At 42.3% G+C, this 16,463-nt stretch overlaps 1 protein-coding gene across 3 annotated transcripts in view; it reads left to right on the top strand.

The window, feature by feature from the left end:
- Positions 1–2,805: 2,805 nt before the first annotated feature.
- BCOR (BCL6 corepressor) overlaps positions 2,806–16,463 on the top strand; it is a 126,100-nt gene continuing 112,442 nt past the window's right edge. For all 3 annotated transcript variants that reach the window (XM_075589689.1, XM_075589690.1, XM_075589684.1), the window contains exon 1: positions 2,806–3,709. The gene's annotated coding sequence lies outside the window, so the exon portion shown is untranslated. The remainder of the gene's footprint in view (positions 3,710–16,463) is intronic.

Raw genomic sequence — 16,463 nt, 5'->3', positions numbered from 1 at the left:
AGTATATCTTATGAAATGGAGGTGACATGTACAGTTCATAGCTTTGCAATGTAGCATTTGAATGAATGTAATGATCTTTTAATATTGTGACAGTAGAGGCATTTATAATAATAAATAATAAAACACTTGAAAAAATAATAGGTTTGTCTTTGGTTTAAAAAAAAAGAATACAAAGAACAATAAAAACAAGAACATTAAATCGCATACTATATATGCATTTGTAGAGAGGCTTAAAGTGCATCAACCCCTCTAAATTTTATTGAACAAAGGTATTGTTTCCAGTACACAATCTAACTTCTGTGATAGAAACTTGCATTGCACCCTCTGGCAGCAAAGGGGTTAAAATATTTCATTTTGCATGCAGAAAAAGAAGGGGTTAAATCGTTCATATTGCATGCTTGCAGAGAAGGAGTTAAATATATCATATTGCCTGCTGGCCGAGAAGGGGTTACATATGTCACGTTGCATGCTGGTAGAGAAGGGGTTACCATATTTCATGTTGCATGCGGGCAGAGAAGGGGTTAAAATAGTACATGTCGAATGCTGGCAGAAAAGGAATTATTAAAGTGTTCATGTTGCATGCTGGCAGAGAATGGGTTAACATGTCATGTTGCATGCTGGGTCTCGGGCTTTTTATCGCCTGCCTATGAATCAATAAAAACGAATCAGTGAATATGCTTCCCTTCCATGTTCAAGTTTCTATTGCAATTAACTCCTTCCAAGAGACATTTAAATAGCGCGGAGAACAAGGAAAATTAAGCCAGCTTCTAAACCAATGCACTTCATTATGCTATGTTTATATGGCGGCATATCCCGAATGCATTTACATTCATTCCTGCTATTCAACCACCACTTAAGACTATTTAGACTGTAAGTTCTTTGGGGTAGTGATTCAATTGCCCAATGTTTACCTAAGCCTGTTGTCAGTGTGGTGTGTTGTTTCTGAAACTTGTCCTACTACTGCAATGTGGATACAGCGTAAAGCACTAAGTATGTGGTCAATGGTATATGAACAGACAGTTTAATGACAAGTGGCAGAGTTCAAATACTTTCATATTCATCATTTATGGCCTTTTTTGAAGTCTGAGTGGGCTTCAACTCAATCAAATCTTTCCAAAATTACCATATCAAAAGTGAGATGTGTAAAGAAAGATATAATTGTTTTAGACAGGGACGTCTACAGGGGTTAGCGCTGGGACAGGGGAGGGGGGCACCTGGTCAGTCGACATCTCTGCCAGATGGATACATCTCTTTGTACTGTATGTATGTATAATTGATTGTACTTAGATTGTAAGCTCTCTGGGACAGGGACTCATTTTCCTATTGTTTTATGTCTGAAGCTCTTATTCTCATTATGTGTTATAATATTATGTTACGTGTATTGCAAAGCGCTATGTACCTGGCTGGCACTATTTAAAGATATATATACATTTTATTTATATAGCACCAACAGTTTACGCAGTGCTTCACAAAATAACAAAGTATAAACCATGAGGATAAGAGCCCCAAGTAAGGACAACATAGGGCAAATGGAAGAAGAGCTTGCAATCTAAGTGAAGCATTGAGAGACTTACAGACATAACACAAGTAAACGTGGGAGCAAAGGTGTGTTTATTAAGAGAGCAAACCAGGGAGGTCAGGTGCATCTGATGTCTTTTGGTGTAGACGGGGCTGCCGACAGGGCCTCTCTCTGATGTCAGCACGTACCTGTGTGAGAGAGGCCTTTCGCAGGAGAGTTGAGTGGGGGAAGGAGGCCCTCAGAGCGTGGGTGAAGGGGAAGCCTGGCAAGAAGCCAGCAGCAGCTGGGGGAGAGCTGGGGCAGCAGAGACGGGATACCATCCCCAAGGAAGGTAAGTCTGTATTTTGTATTTATTTGGGGGAGGGGAGGGGACGGGGGTGTTTTAAAAAAAAATTATTTAGGGGGTTGTATGTATTTTGGGGGGATGTATGTATTTGAGAGGTTGTATGTATGGGTGGGGTTGTATGTGTGTGGAGGTGGGTTTTTTTGGTATGTATTTGGGGGTGGGTTTTTTGTATGTATTTGGGGATGGGGGCCCCAGTCATAACTCTAGTCCTGGATCCCGGGAAATCTGTCGGCCCTGGGTGTAGATCATTGAATGATCTGGCACATTCATTGTAAATGCACATTTATGCATGGAGCTGTAATTGAAGGGCAAGGCACATGCCCCGGGCACAGACAACATAGATATTAAGCATTTATGACCTCTCTCAGCTGGTTCTCTCTCTCTGCACAGTTGCACTATCTATTTAAAAGTCTCTCTCTCTCCCTCTCTCTCTCCCTCTCCCTCTCTCTCTATAGAAACACATCAGTCCCTGCCCACCTGACTGACATACTGTATACAGAGATAGAAACCCCCCATAACATAGACAGTGCCCCATGACAAATACAGAGAGAGGACCAGGTAACAGTCCCAGAGGCAGGTAGCCTCAGAGGTATGGGGCACTCTGATTGCATTGAAAGCTGCGCTGTGACAGCTTGGCCGAGGGAATCGATGGGAGCTTTATGGAAATTGCGCTTCTGCTCGGGCCTCCTGGGCAGCCAGGGGGTGTCTGGGCTCGGGGAGGGAGAGATTTTCCTTCTCACTCGAGCGAAGAAGGACTTTCATCATAGGGCAAGTGGAGGCTGGCAGCAGGCAGCGTGAGAGGCTCAGTCACGGGAGAGGGAGGGGAGCAAATAGAGAGGAAGGGAATAGCAACAGAGAGATACTGAAAGAATAAAGAGGAGGAGAGATGACACAGATAGAGCAGTACAGGGCAGTGACAGCAGTGACAATTCCCCACAGTCTATAGTCCAAACCAGGGGGCGGAGGGGGCACCTTTAAACCCCAAGTCTCAGCACCCATGAAAAGAGACAAGTGTCTTCCCTCAGCTGCATATAATCAACCAAGCTACAGTGCTTACAAATCGTATCTGCTCATTCAATCTCACTACTGTGCTGCTTTTATACCGAGTCTGGAGGAGGGTGAGGTGGGACAGAGAGAGGGGCTGTGAGAAGTGTGGGGGAGTGTGGTAGATACAGCACAAGAAGAGCCACGAGGGTGTTTTTTTTCTTTTTCGTTTTTCTTTTCTTCCCCTTGAAGAACAGCTCATTAAACAATAACAGGAACAAGTCTGTACCGGGAGGTCAGAAGCAGCCAGACTTGGGGTCTACTGGGGTTAGTGGTGGTAGTAGTTGCAGCAACAGCAGGCAGGGGGAGGAGGCAGTGAGTCTGGTCCTGCCTCTTCAGCACGGGAGGAGCTGACCCTAGAGAGGGGAGATCCTCCTTCAAGAGAAGAAACTCGGAGCGGGAGAGAGACAGCGGAAACAGAGAGATACAGAGAGGAGACTGAGACACAACATGGCGTTGTCAAAGTCACATATCTAGGGGAGAAAAGTCTCCCTCCCCCTCCCCCCCCCCCTCCCTCTCTCTTGCCCCCTCCTGTCCGGCCACCTGCAGCCTGAGCTTCCAGGAGAAGAGGAAGCCCCTGCTGGGCTGGGTTGGGTTGGGTGCAGAAGGATAAGGGAGGCAGAGCCCAGCGAAGGAAAATAACACATAATCGAGCAGGGGATTAATAACTACAACAAGGAACAGGGATCCGAGCATAAACTCCGCATTTCAGCTTCTTCTTCTACGTTACTAGAAGACTTGGAAACTTACACGAGGACCTAGTGACTCCTGGAGGACTTCCGGACCCAAAGGAGAAGAAGGTCAGATATTAATTATAATGCCCCACCTCCTCCCGATTCTTTATAGTCATCTTTCTCTACATTTGGATTTATTGACTTGATCTGTCCAAATTCTCTATTTCTTTAACCGTTCCATTGCTGCTAGAGTAATAGTATATCCCCCCACTCTTCTCCATATCCTTCAGAGATATATGAAATCAGTATAATGTTGGTTGCACGTTAGTATTTTCTGCATATGAGGTATATATTTGTTGGCTCGGATTTCTCCTTTTCAGTGACTTCTCTTGGGGTTTTTGCTCTGTCTATTTAGTTGCTATGATGCATTATAAAGTGAAGAGAAGTAGGGATCGGACGGGTTAGTAGCTCTCAATGACATGTGTGCGATTGAGTCTTCGTATCGCTGATCGCGTTTGCAGCCAACTAGTTACTCCAGCTGGGTGGCGTTCTTTGTGATCCCAATGCTTTTCTTATGGATTGGAAAGGACATGGAAAATGAAGGATGTCAGCATGGAGACAGGGGTCGTGTAACTCCTACAGTGCCTGCAGGGCAGTGCAAAGCGGCCCCTCTGACACTGCAGGGGTTGGGGGAGGGGGATATAGTAATGTGTTATGATCATCCCTGTTCTTTCTGCATTATCTGTTTTTGCTGAGTTGATAAGGAATGAGAAAATAAAGAATAATAGCGAGTTGGCTGTAGGCGGTTGTTGGTCTCTTGTGTTTGGCAGCTCTGGAGCTGGGGAGAGCGGGGAGGAGGAGACCCCACAGACTGGGGGAAATAGTACAAGAAACGTATTTTCATAGATCACTTCTCCTGCACACTGGATTTGTGTTTCTGGTCTTGCAATATGAACGCAAATCTAAAATCATACATTTAGGCCAGTAAACTATTTTCTTGTAAAATATTAAAAAAAAAAAAACAACAACAAAAAACAGAGAGAGAGAAAGAAATGGAAATTGAAAAGCAAAGGGAATTGTGGAATAAGGCAAAGTGGAATTAATGCGCTATATACACACACACACACACACACACACATATGTTCTTGTAGAGCGCTGCTACTTTTACATAGCACCATCCAGGGACATTTTTGCAGGCACAGGTCCCTGCCCCGTGGAGCTTACAATCTATGTTTTTGGGGCCTGAGGCACAGTGAGATAAGGTGACTTGCCCAAGGTCACAAGGAGCTGGGATTGAACCAGGCTCCACTGCTTCAAACTCAGTGCCAGTCAGTGTCTTTACTCACTAACACACACACACACACCTCTCTCTCTCAAAATAAAGTTGAAATCAACACTCATAGGAATTTAGGATGAACAAAATAATTTATTTAACACCTCAACGTTTCGATCCTACTCCAGGACCCTTCTAGGGATATATAGAAAACCTCTTTCTATCTATATTAGTGTAATAAAATATATATATAGTTATATATAATAAAATCACATAATATATAGCATACACACATCTTTCTATATTTGAATACCACACACACACACACACACACACACACACACACACACACACACACACACACACACACACACACACACACACACACACACACACACACACACACACACACACACACACACACACACACACACACACACACACACACACTGTTTTCTATTTCTTAACATAAGTAATATTTGTCATAATCTCTGGACCATTCAGTTTTCATGATTATTGTCCCCTGGGTGAGCTTAGTGACTCCAGTGAAGTGGCTGATCGTGTGTATCCTTGTGCATTATTGTGGGTAGCACGGTGAAGGTTGGGGCAGGAAAGGTTCCTGCTGCAGGTACTACGTGTGCAGAGCGGAGCTGAAATCATACACCAGAAAGGTGGGGAGCTCATAGAAAGAGAGCATGGAAGGCGATTATTATTTCCCAGATGAAATCCACAGTCTGAGCCCTCCAGAAAACACAAATAATAATAATACAAAATAACAGAAAAGTCAATAGTGCCATGTAGGGGCCAATTCATACAACTTTGATGCTTAAATATACTGTCATTAATATGCTCTATGAAGGGCTCTGGGGACATCATTGATCAGTGTTGATATCATTATTATGAATTGCATTATTGTTAGACCAATTACACTGTTGCTAGGTATTGATATGTAATACTTTGTTTTCTGTGGGCGTATTTGGGGTAAACTCTTGCTTGGGGTTTCAGTGTTATCAGTGAGATGTACAGACAGTGGATCTGTTCTGTCCTATTCTTGAAAGATTAGTGTTGGTTGTATATATACACACGTCAGCAAATGGAATGGTTAACCCATTTTGTGCCTGGGAGAGGCTGACTCCTTCCTTTCAGTGTTGAGGGGTGGAGGGACAGATCTCTTTAGTGCAGGCTGCTGTCCCCTTCAGGACTGAAGAGGTTAATAATTCCGGGTCGGTAACATCTTGCATGGTTGTCTGCTGCCGTATCTTCCTTATAGTCTGACATTCCTATATACTAATCAAGTTAAGGATGCTGAAAGGCTCCCAATTTGCCGTCACACTGCTCGGGGGGGGGGTGGGGGGGGGGGAGCGATCCAATCAAGATATGTTTTTGTAATCTACCCTACTCCCCTAAATCAAACAAGCCCATGCATGTAAATGTGCACAAGTGTAAATGTATATTGTTGTATATTGTTGTGTGTGTGTGTATATACACACACACACACACACACACACACACACACACACACACGCACACACACGCATAATTACTTACACCGTGCAGATCGTGGCACACTTGTCTCTCAAGGACAAAGGGTTTCTCCCTGAGTCTTGTCTATATGTGGGCTTCAAGTTCCCTGATCGCGCTGCGCTGGGCTGTGGGGGAATACCCGTGCACTGCAAAGGGATCGCTACAGCAATCTGGTGACATAGATAAGCAGCTGAGCTTGTGCAGCCGCCTCGGGGAGCGGGTTAAAGCTGGAGCCAGTGACTTTCTGTTCTGCCTGCGGACCGCACTCTTCTTGCTGATGTGCTGAAATTACAGCCGATCGATCGGCACTCGCTGGCTTAACCCCTTCCCACCCACCACGTTCTTTCCTACAGGTCCTAGTCTGAGCTCGGCCATGGGCAGAGGCAGGTGGCCTCTTGCCTAACCTAGGAGGTCTAGTGGGGGTGGGTCTTGGGCGTAGGCAAACTAAACTAATACTTCGGGTCCCCATGAAATGCAGGGGCTTTTGATTGCAGACCCCTCCGGTACTGAATGGATCAAGACTCGTGCATTTTCGTGTAAAATGGATTTTGCAAATGTATTTATGTATAATCTTGTTTTTTTTTTCATGGAATGCAAATCAAAATCTCAGATTTTATATTAACCAATTTAGTCCAACGCATGCTACATCCTCATGGGATACAGTGGAGGTGAATTTATGATCTCTAAAGGGTTGTGTTTCGGGCCCTTGTTGTGAAAGCAAAAGTAATCTCTGAAATTAGGTCATTGTCAAGGTCCACCAAAGGTGGGCTCCATAGGACTTCCTTGACATATATTCCAAGATAGCCCACTTTCTCCATAATATGGGCATTCCACAATGACTCCAATACAAACTTTGCAAGATCAAGCACGCCTGTCTTGCTGCACTTTTCCATTGTATCTTTTGATAGCAACATTCTTAAAAGGTTTTGCAATGCTTTTTACAATAGAACTAATAACATCCATACCTCCCTCTGTGCCACACTTAAGCTCCCGATTATATAGCACTGAGGGGGTTAATGGTCTTCATCTCCAGCACATAAGGGGTTAATCAAGTGGGAATCCACATGAAGCAAGGAGTGATAAGGAATGGCTTGCATGACCTATTTTTTGGGGTGGAGGTGCTGTACATACCAAATGAGTAACATATACATTATCATAAGGTCAAAATGTATAAACAGCACCCCCACTACCAGCCCCCCATGGATGGGGAGTTACATTGCATTTTCCCCTTGGCCAGCACTGGAAATGCGCAGCCGATCTAGCCTGTGTGATGCAAGTGGAGTCACTGTCACCAATAGGTGACTGAGAGTTAATTAGGAAGTGTTCTCTGGATCAATGAGTTGCACAGCCCATTAGCTATTCTACTGCCTATTTGCAGGATTGCACTGCTGTCTCCACACCATGCAATGAGCGATCTCTCAACAACAGCTGGGGATTAAGCAAGTAGCCAGCAAGCAAAGCAGGTCTGGTGCGATTAGAAGGTATTTAATTTAACAGGGGCCATGGTCTCGGTATACAGAAGCATAGGGAAACGAGGCCTTCTTCATCACTCCCAAGCTATCAGATAATCTTTGTTATTCTTGGCAGGGTTGGAATGGATAGGGGGGTGGTGGTATGCAGACAAAGCAGCATAAGCTTTTTGGTGCATTGCAAGAAATTGATGAATGTTGGAGATATTCCACCTTCGTGCAAACCCACATCTCAGCCACAGGCCTGCTAGTTCTCGCTCATTGGGAGGGAGTCTCACTCACCGGATATGAGTCTGTCCTCATCTCAAGTATCAGTGTTTCATGGACTTCAGCTGAGAAAGTGTGGTCAGTTTTGATTTAGAAATGTCAGTTCTCGTTAATTTTTTGTCCTATTAAAAATGAACAGTCGCTCAGGTAACCCACATTGCTTTGGTGAGCATGGTTACATATTTTAGTACATTGATGTTCACACATGGCATTTTCTGCACATGCAATTCCACATAGTCAGACAGTTGAATTTCATAGGGGCCTCTGAATAGGAACATGTTTGTAAATCATGTGTTTTCTTTACCCTTATCCCCCCACCCCCCACCCTGTCCTTATCTGAGAACCAATAAAGATAAGGGGAGGTGGGGAGAGGGCTCTGGCTGTACACGCTCTTGTAGGGATCACACAGGGACATCACATAAAAGGTATAAACCAGAGGAAATCAAACGCCTGCCAAGTCTTTAAAAAAGAAATACAAAATACTTACAGGTGTCAGATTTGGATTAAAAAAAAGGAATCAACCACTAAAATGAGACCCTTTGAAAATGTCATTGGAATTAGTTAACTTTGGTCCCAAGTGAGATTACCCCCCTGTGTTGGCAAATGACTATGAGTGTATCTTCATCTTCTTTGTGATATATAGTTTTTGACAACAATACTGGCCCGCATGCATCTCTTGGATGATTTTTTTTTACAGGGAAATGTCTGTATTTGTTTATTTTTGCAGCCATATTCATGTGAAATCATTACCCCTTGGTGACGACCGACCTTTTTTTCCTTTCGTCTTCTTGCTGTTTTAAAAATGTTTTGTTATTAAAAAAAAAAAAAAAAAAAAAAAACACCACAACCTGCGGTAGTGTGTTAACATGGCAACTCCTACTGTTTATAACCATGTTCTCCACACCACCTGGCAGCCCAGGCTGGTTTCAATGCAGACTACAAAGACTCTTATAGGGAAAAATCCCCGCTTCTCAGATACGTTTTTTGAGATCTACCAATGTCACTTTGTGAGATGGCCTTGGCAGCAATTTTAAATTAGGGGGGGGGGGGGGGTTAGAAATAATTTTTGCAATACAAGTTGATATGTGACCCAGAGAACAACTAGAAAGGTGAAAACAAACACCCTACTGTACAATATTGGGAAAACATCTATAAAAAAAATAAACTTAAAGTGAAACTACCCCTTTAATGCAAGTGTCCGGCATCCATTTCAAACCATTAACTAAGCGTAATAAGGGCTGTAAGATGGTGACATTCGTTGCAAAAGGAAAATGCATTATTTTGTTTGTGAAATCATCAGCGCTTACTAATTCAACTATAACAGCTCAAATATGTGAACTATTAATCTAAGTATATACAGTATAAATATGAACTAGAAAGATAAATATAAATTTAGTGACTGTGTGTGTGTGTGTGTGTATATATACATATAATCAAAAAATAAATAGATGATACCGTTTTGTGGTAAACGAAATGCTTTTATTTGTGCAAGCTTTCGAGATACACTGATCTCTTCTTCTGGCGATGTTACAATGAATAAAGCAAGCAAAGGGAATACTTAAAAACAGTGTCTCTTGGAATGTTATCTGTGCTTGTCCTTCCCAATACCCTCTCCCCCCCCCCCCCCCCCATGTGGATGAGATTTATGGCTAGAGGTGTTAAATGGTTCGTGAAAGTAAGTGATGTGAGAGAGTGTGTGTGTATCTGTGTGAATATAAATGAATGGAGAGCCCACAGTGTATACAGTGCTTTACAAAAGGGGTGTGTGGAGTGGGAGTTAATAAAAATGTTGTGGGTAGGTGTGGAAATGTGGGAGATAGTGGCATAACTAAAAGTGTGTGTGGATACTATGTGGTCCCTATTGGTGTATAGGGATTGAAAAACAAGGAGTATTGGTATGTGTAAGAGACAGCTGTGTGTGCATACATATAGCACAGTATGTACAGACATGGTCGTTAGTGCTCATGGGAAGAGAGTTCACTTGTGTCAGTAATGACTCATACAATTTCGATCTCTGTTTAGGCCACCTTTAAGTGTTTCGAACAGTTGCATAAATTTGTATTCATGCAACCGTCTCTCTCTGTGTTTTAAGATTACCTTTGAGTATGGCAACCCTCAGATCGTTCATCTTATGGCCAGAGTCATATATATATAGTCATGTGTATATATATATACACAGTAGTCGACAAATCACAAAAAAATCTACTCACCGAACAAAAAAATCTACTCGCCACCTAGTACCACACATGTGCTGCTTGGGCCAATTGGAGCTCGCCACGATGTTAAATACACTCGCCCGGGGCGTGCAGATGTATAGGTTTGTCGAACACTGTGTGTATATATATATATATTTATATGTATATAATAACCAATGTGACAGACATACTGTAGAGTGAAAATATCAGAAATAACATGGAATAAAGGATCAAATCATAAAATATCCCAATAAAGTGATTCAATTTGAAATCTGCCCACCCAAAATCAGGACAGTGTTAAAGATGTTTATAAATCCCACAGGGTAACTCATTATGACTTGGTGTTTTATTTTTTAAACTAAGTCCAATGTCCATTGTGCTAGGGCAGCCAGAGTGCTTTTCCAAATCACGGTTGGGTGATAGCCTGTGTAATGCCAGAAACATCTTCTATGCCTGTTAATGGTGCTGGGTCGGTGCAGGCTGTGTGTGGATATACAGATAGAATAATGATGGGCACCAGGAACTTTTATAGTACAAACAAGAGCTTTATTCACATACGTTTATAATGCTCACTATACAAAAGGCAGACTTCACTGGTGGCAAACACTATGGTTACTCTGCTTCTTGCCCTGGTAGCTCTCACCCCTACTCTGGGGAGGTACTAATGCTTGTTTCCCTTAGTATTGGTTTGATTGGCAATCTCTTCCGTAGAAGGTTAATAATGCCCTATCTTTGGTGGACCCATGTTGGGGGACACACACTACTCTGGTATCATTATCCCAATACTGTGAACAACATTCTTCGTCTGTACATATTGGATCTGGAGTTTACCTTTTGGTGGGGCTAAACTCCCTGCTGAGCACATGCTTACTATTCTTCCTGCATGAGAACAATCTTGGTCCATTACTATAGGTGCTAACTAAATAGGGCACATTCCTTAACTAAAAACAATACATGGTGACAGGACATCCTTAATACACATAATTATACACACAACGATATATACATGACTCACAGTAAGGCGCTCTAACTGAAACTCCAATGAACCTGCTTCTAAAACTTTTGGTGGAGCTATATATACCTTTCTATCTCCCCATGGTGACATCACTGGTCACAAGACATCCTACATCACATGGGAGGGGCATTACCAGAATAATCCCACCCAATTTGCCCATTAAGACTGTTAACCCATTACACTAATTAGTAGTCCCCAGAGGGGGACTACTGGCGTATAATTCTAGTTGTTAATATTGGTTTGTTAGAAAACAAAGTATTTTAAAGATGTTGGAAAACTGCTGTCGGTGGCATCTGCTGTTGGCCAAAAGAAGATGGATCAAATCCAGTTTACTTCTGCAAATTAACAGAAATATATTTCTTTGCATGGAAACAAAAGTTGCCTCTATTGCATATTGTATTCAAATCTGAATTTGCTTAAAAATACGAATGCATGTGTAGACATAAATGTCCCGGTTATTGTGTGGACTGTGCCAACATATTGATTGTTTATTTTGATTGTCTTTTTATTCTGGAACAAAACTGATTTGGTCAAATTATTATTATGTATAGGTGTTTTTTTCTATTTGGTTAATGTTGAATTTCCCAATTGGGTGATGTTTGATAGATTGTTTCAAAATAATAATATTGACATTTTTTAGAGCCACTTGGGTAACGTCTATGGAACCAATTAGGTTGGAGAATGAGATTCCCCTCCTATTAAGTGATACTCACTATATATGATTAAGACATGGACACCTGACAGGCCTACAGTGAAATGGGTACAATGGAAAAAAGATTGGAGCATCGAGTCCTGATGTTTTCAACCCTAGAGAGAGAGCCATGGAAATAACGAACAAGAGCAGCTTTTCATACAGAATCGACAGCCCCTACCTAGTCTTTCTTAAAGAGGTCCAGTGGGGAGGGAGTAGGACAGAAGAGAGAGTCTTTATGGTTTTGAAGTGGGTTTTCCTCTCCAGTGTGTTTGCTGTACACACAGATAACACAATCAAAACTTGTGGTATTAGAGGGACTGAAAGAAATGAAACAATAGGTTGGGCACCCACTACACACCAGGAACACACAGCTCCTGCTTTGTTGGTTTTGATAATATCAATTTATGTTTGTACCTTTCCTATCACTTTTTATTTATTTAGGTGGTATGGGGAAGAGATGGATGATAGACCATTTAATGCTGTAAGGGGACCAGACACCTATTACTAAGGTGTTTATTTTTTTAAAGCCTTTACCATATTTGTGGTCTATGGGGAAAAACAGCACAAGTTGCCATGTGAACATGGCTTTGTGAATAGGCTTTGGGCCTATTTAAAATTAGAATAGTAATACAAAAAATAAAATAAAAATAAGGTTAGTAATCGGCTTGTAAGTTCATCACATCGAGCTCACTTTGAACATATATAATTTTTAGGGGGACCTGCGTCTTTAACACCCCTTCAGCAGCGAAGAGGTTAAAGGGGTTTGGGACTCTAAAGGGATACATAAAGACTGGCTTGTGTTGGCTTTGCCTGCAGCTCACGCTGTCTTTATTCCTCTTTGTCTGTGCGTTTGGCTCCGGGGCTCTGGCTCTATTGAAGAGATCACGCCAGGCTTGATGGTTCACTGCTGCGTGCACACACTTCCCCACTCGCACACTTATGCATCTAAAGCACACGCACAAACACATTCATGCACATGCAATCTGTAACATTCCATAAAATCACACTGTTTCATTCTTACACACGTATATACATAGTGTCACTCACACCCTTAACTGTACTCCAACGCACTCTCTTATTCCAACTCGCCAAAGTGTCCCTTCATTGCTGCGGTCAAACACACTGGCACGTATACATGCACACAGGTGCTCTCTTGCTCTTTCTGTCACACTCCTATAAGTGAAGAATTCACAGCAGTGTACACAAGCACACACACACACAAGATCTGACACCTATGTACACCAGGCCACATTTGTTCTCATACAATCCTGCACACACTCACAAGATATTGTACAAGGGTGTTAGCAGGTTGCTGCTGTTCGCCGATACAGCAGCTCTGTTATTGGTCACAGGTAAAATATTTTATCCCCCAGTACCTTATGGTTACACCTACCCTTCCTTATAGAGTGTAAGCTCCATGAACCCTCCTTACCTACTGTAACAATGTATGTTAATGTTTGTTATTTGTTTGTCTTTCGTCCTCCAGCCCTATTCTACTGCACTATGGACTATGTTGGCGTGTTATAAATGATAATAATGACTTTTTTTGTACAAACACACACTTTCAAGGTGACACACTTTGTCACATAGGCACACATACTCACGCAAGCATATACCTTAAAATAACACTTTAAACTCTTTCTCACACAAGCACACACACTTTATCGCTGGAAAGGTGCACACCTTTCACATGAACTCACGAACCAGGTGAAACTTGCCCTTTTTTAGTCGTGAAAAAGTTGTGGCGCAGTCAGTATTCGCAGACGATTCGCCAGGCATTACGTCAATGTGCACTGCCATTTCATTTAATAGGATCTTTTGTAAAATTTTCTAAAAGTGCTAAATTCACTTACTGCTGAGGCTATAAATAAGGCACACACCATATTTGTCTCACTGTCTGGTGATATTTTGCAGAAAGCTTACAGACATTATTAACCCTTTCAGATTTGGAAACAACGTTTTGCAGGGAATTGAATTTGGGAGTTGCCAGCAACGCCCCTCCACCAGTGGCGTTTAACAAAATGCTGGCTCCTAAAACTCATGCCTGGCTCCTAAGTATTTTATATTTTGTCCACATCTGAAGCCTGTAAAAAGCTTTGAGTGCTTGAGAGGCCGCAACACCTGAGTGCCACAACCCCTCAGGCACTTTGCAATCCCCTGACCACAGCGTCACTAGTGATGTAATTGAAGAGGAGTCCTCTTCTGTTCCTCAGCTGGCCAGATAAATGAGCAAATAACATATGACATAACTACTATGTCATGAGGCACCCAAAAGGGTTAACTCTTTTGCAGCAACTCAATGCTTTGGCAGCAAAAAGGGTTAAGTGAGTCATCCCAATACTTTGATGCCTTTAAAGAGGCATTCCAAGCGGCACTTTTTTTCTTTTAATATATCCAGCCTTTGATGACCTTATAATGAAAACTAATTACCTTAGCTGCCGATCAATTTTTTTCCCCTGATAGATTAGCGAGGTTCCTGCTTCCCAGGGTTCACATAATGACCGCCTTTCAGTTTCAATCAATCCTTCAGTCAGTGTAACTCAGCAGCTACAATGTAACCTGATATTACTATGGTAACTTTAACTATTGTTACAGTTTGTAGCTGAAACTGCTGTGAAAATTTGCAACAAAATTTCACAAACAGGAAAGTGTTGCAAAGATCTTGCACTGCTTGAGAGGTGGTCTAAAGCCTGCTATAGAAATCAAAGGATACTTAGTATATTAAAACTCATTAAAAATGGCATTAAGAAGTTTTTTTTTAAATACAGTATTATCTCATTCTACAGACCTGACTTATTAAAAAAAAAAAAAAAAAAAAAACACGTAGGATATTGCTTGGATTACTCCCTTTAAGGCAACTAGGGAAAAAGGGGCATTCATATCTTGATCCCCCAACCCCCATCAGAGCAGAAGGAGTCTGCAGTAACTGGGAGTGCCAGGATCCTGAATGCATAGACCGTTTATAACAAAACATTTGGTAACATTTCGGGGAAACAGGCGTGTTTACAGATAGGAGAAAAGTAGAAATCCACTTCCTAAACTCCATCTCCCCACAAGTGAAAGGCAGATGGGGTCAAGTTTAATAGTAAATGCAGGGCAGTAAACGGTTGTCTATCAGATCTGCATCTAGATTTACTTTGGAGGGTATTTTTTCGAGTAAGCATTATTATAATCTGGCCAGTTTTTCTCAGCCTTGGAGATTGACCCTAAGTGTGTGTTTATTTAACACATCCTGGTGTGTTGCAGCGGAGCATATACAGATCACAGAAATGTTGAGGCATTTACTGTGAGACTGCCCCAGAATCTCCCAGGAATTCTCAGGTAAGTGTTCTAATAGTGGTAGCTGCATCAGTACAAGGCACCAGCGGAGAAGTGGTTTTGAATCAGCTGTGCGCAAGAAGAGGTCGCAGATAGTGTCCTATTCACCCATTGGGTGTAGATGGCTACATGTGGATCACACAGACATTACTCTATCTCTGACAGTATCAGAGAAAGAATAATGTCTTGTAGGGCTACATAGTGACACATACACACATCACAGGCATTCTTCTCTGACAGAATTTAAGACACACCAACTGTACATGTGTTGCACACTATACAGCCTTGTGATATGCCGTCTCTATTATATGTGACATATATAGGAATATTGTATATGAATGCATGTTCGTTAGATCAAAGGCCCCCTTTTCTAAACCAATGCAGGGAGAAATGTTAATTAGGCCATGCCAGATTATGATCTTTATAGATGATCTCGATCAGGAAACTGATGTTTGTAAATTGGGTCCAGCCTAAAACGGCACAGTTATTGTATCCTAGTGAGTGCTGTTCGGAAAGCAGTCTCCTACCAGGAGATGATGGGATTAGGCATTACATTTCACAAGCAGGCATCTCTCCTCTGCAGTGAGAAACAGGCTCTTTTTGACAATCAGAGGTTTACGGACTGATTTCTGAGCATTATGTGGAGCCCGCACAAATGATTTGTGTAGTAATTTTAGAAGCATATATCTGCTTTTTTTCAAAATGTACTTAGCAGACCTGAAAAGGCTGGAGGATCCTGTAATCCTTAATTATGTCTTATGTAGGTACAGTAACTGGTAAAACCAAATGCTTCCAGGAAATCTCTCTCTCTCTCTCTCTCTCTCTCTCTCTCTCTCTCTCTCTCTCTCTCTCTCTCTCTCTCTCTCTCTCTCTCTCTCTCTCTCTCTCTCTCTCTCTCTCTCTCTCTCTCCTCTCTCTCTCTCTCTCTCTCTCTCTCTCTCTCTCTCTCTCTCTCTCTCTCTCTCTCTCTCTCTCTCTCTCTCTCTCTCTCTCTCTCTCTCTCTCTCTCTCTCTCTCTCTCTCTCTCTCCCCCTCCCCTCTCCCTCTCCCCCTCTCCCTCTCCCCCTCCCTCCCTCCCTCCCTCCTCTCTCCCTCCCTCCCTCTCTCCCTCTCTCCCTCTCTCCC

The sequence above is a fragment of the Ascaphus truei genome, chromosome 3, assembly GCF_040206685.1.
Source record: "Ascaphus truei isolate aAscTru1 chromosome 3, aAscTru1.hap1, whole genome shotgun sequence".
Classification (NCBI taxonomy): domain Eukaryota; kingdom Metazoa; phylum Chordata; class Amphibia; order Anura; family Ascaphidae; genus Ascaphus; species Ascaphus truei.
Note: the sequence above shows the minus strand (reverse complement) of the source record. Positions and strands in the feature narration are given on the sequence as shown.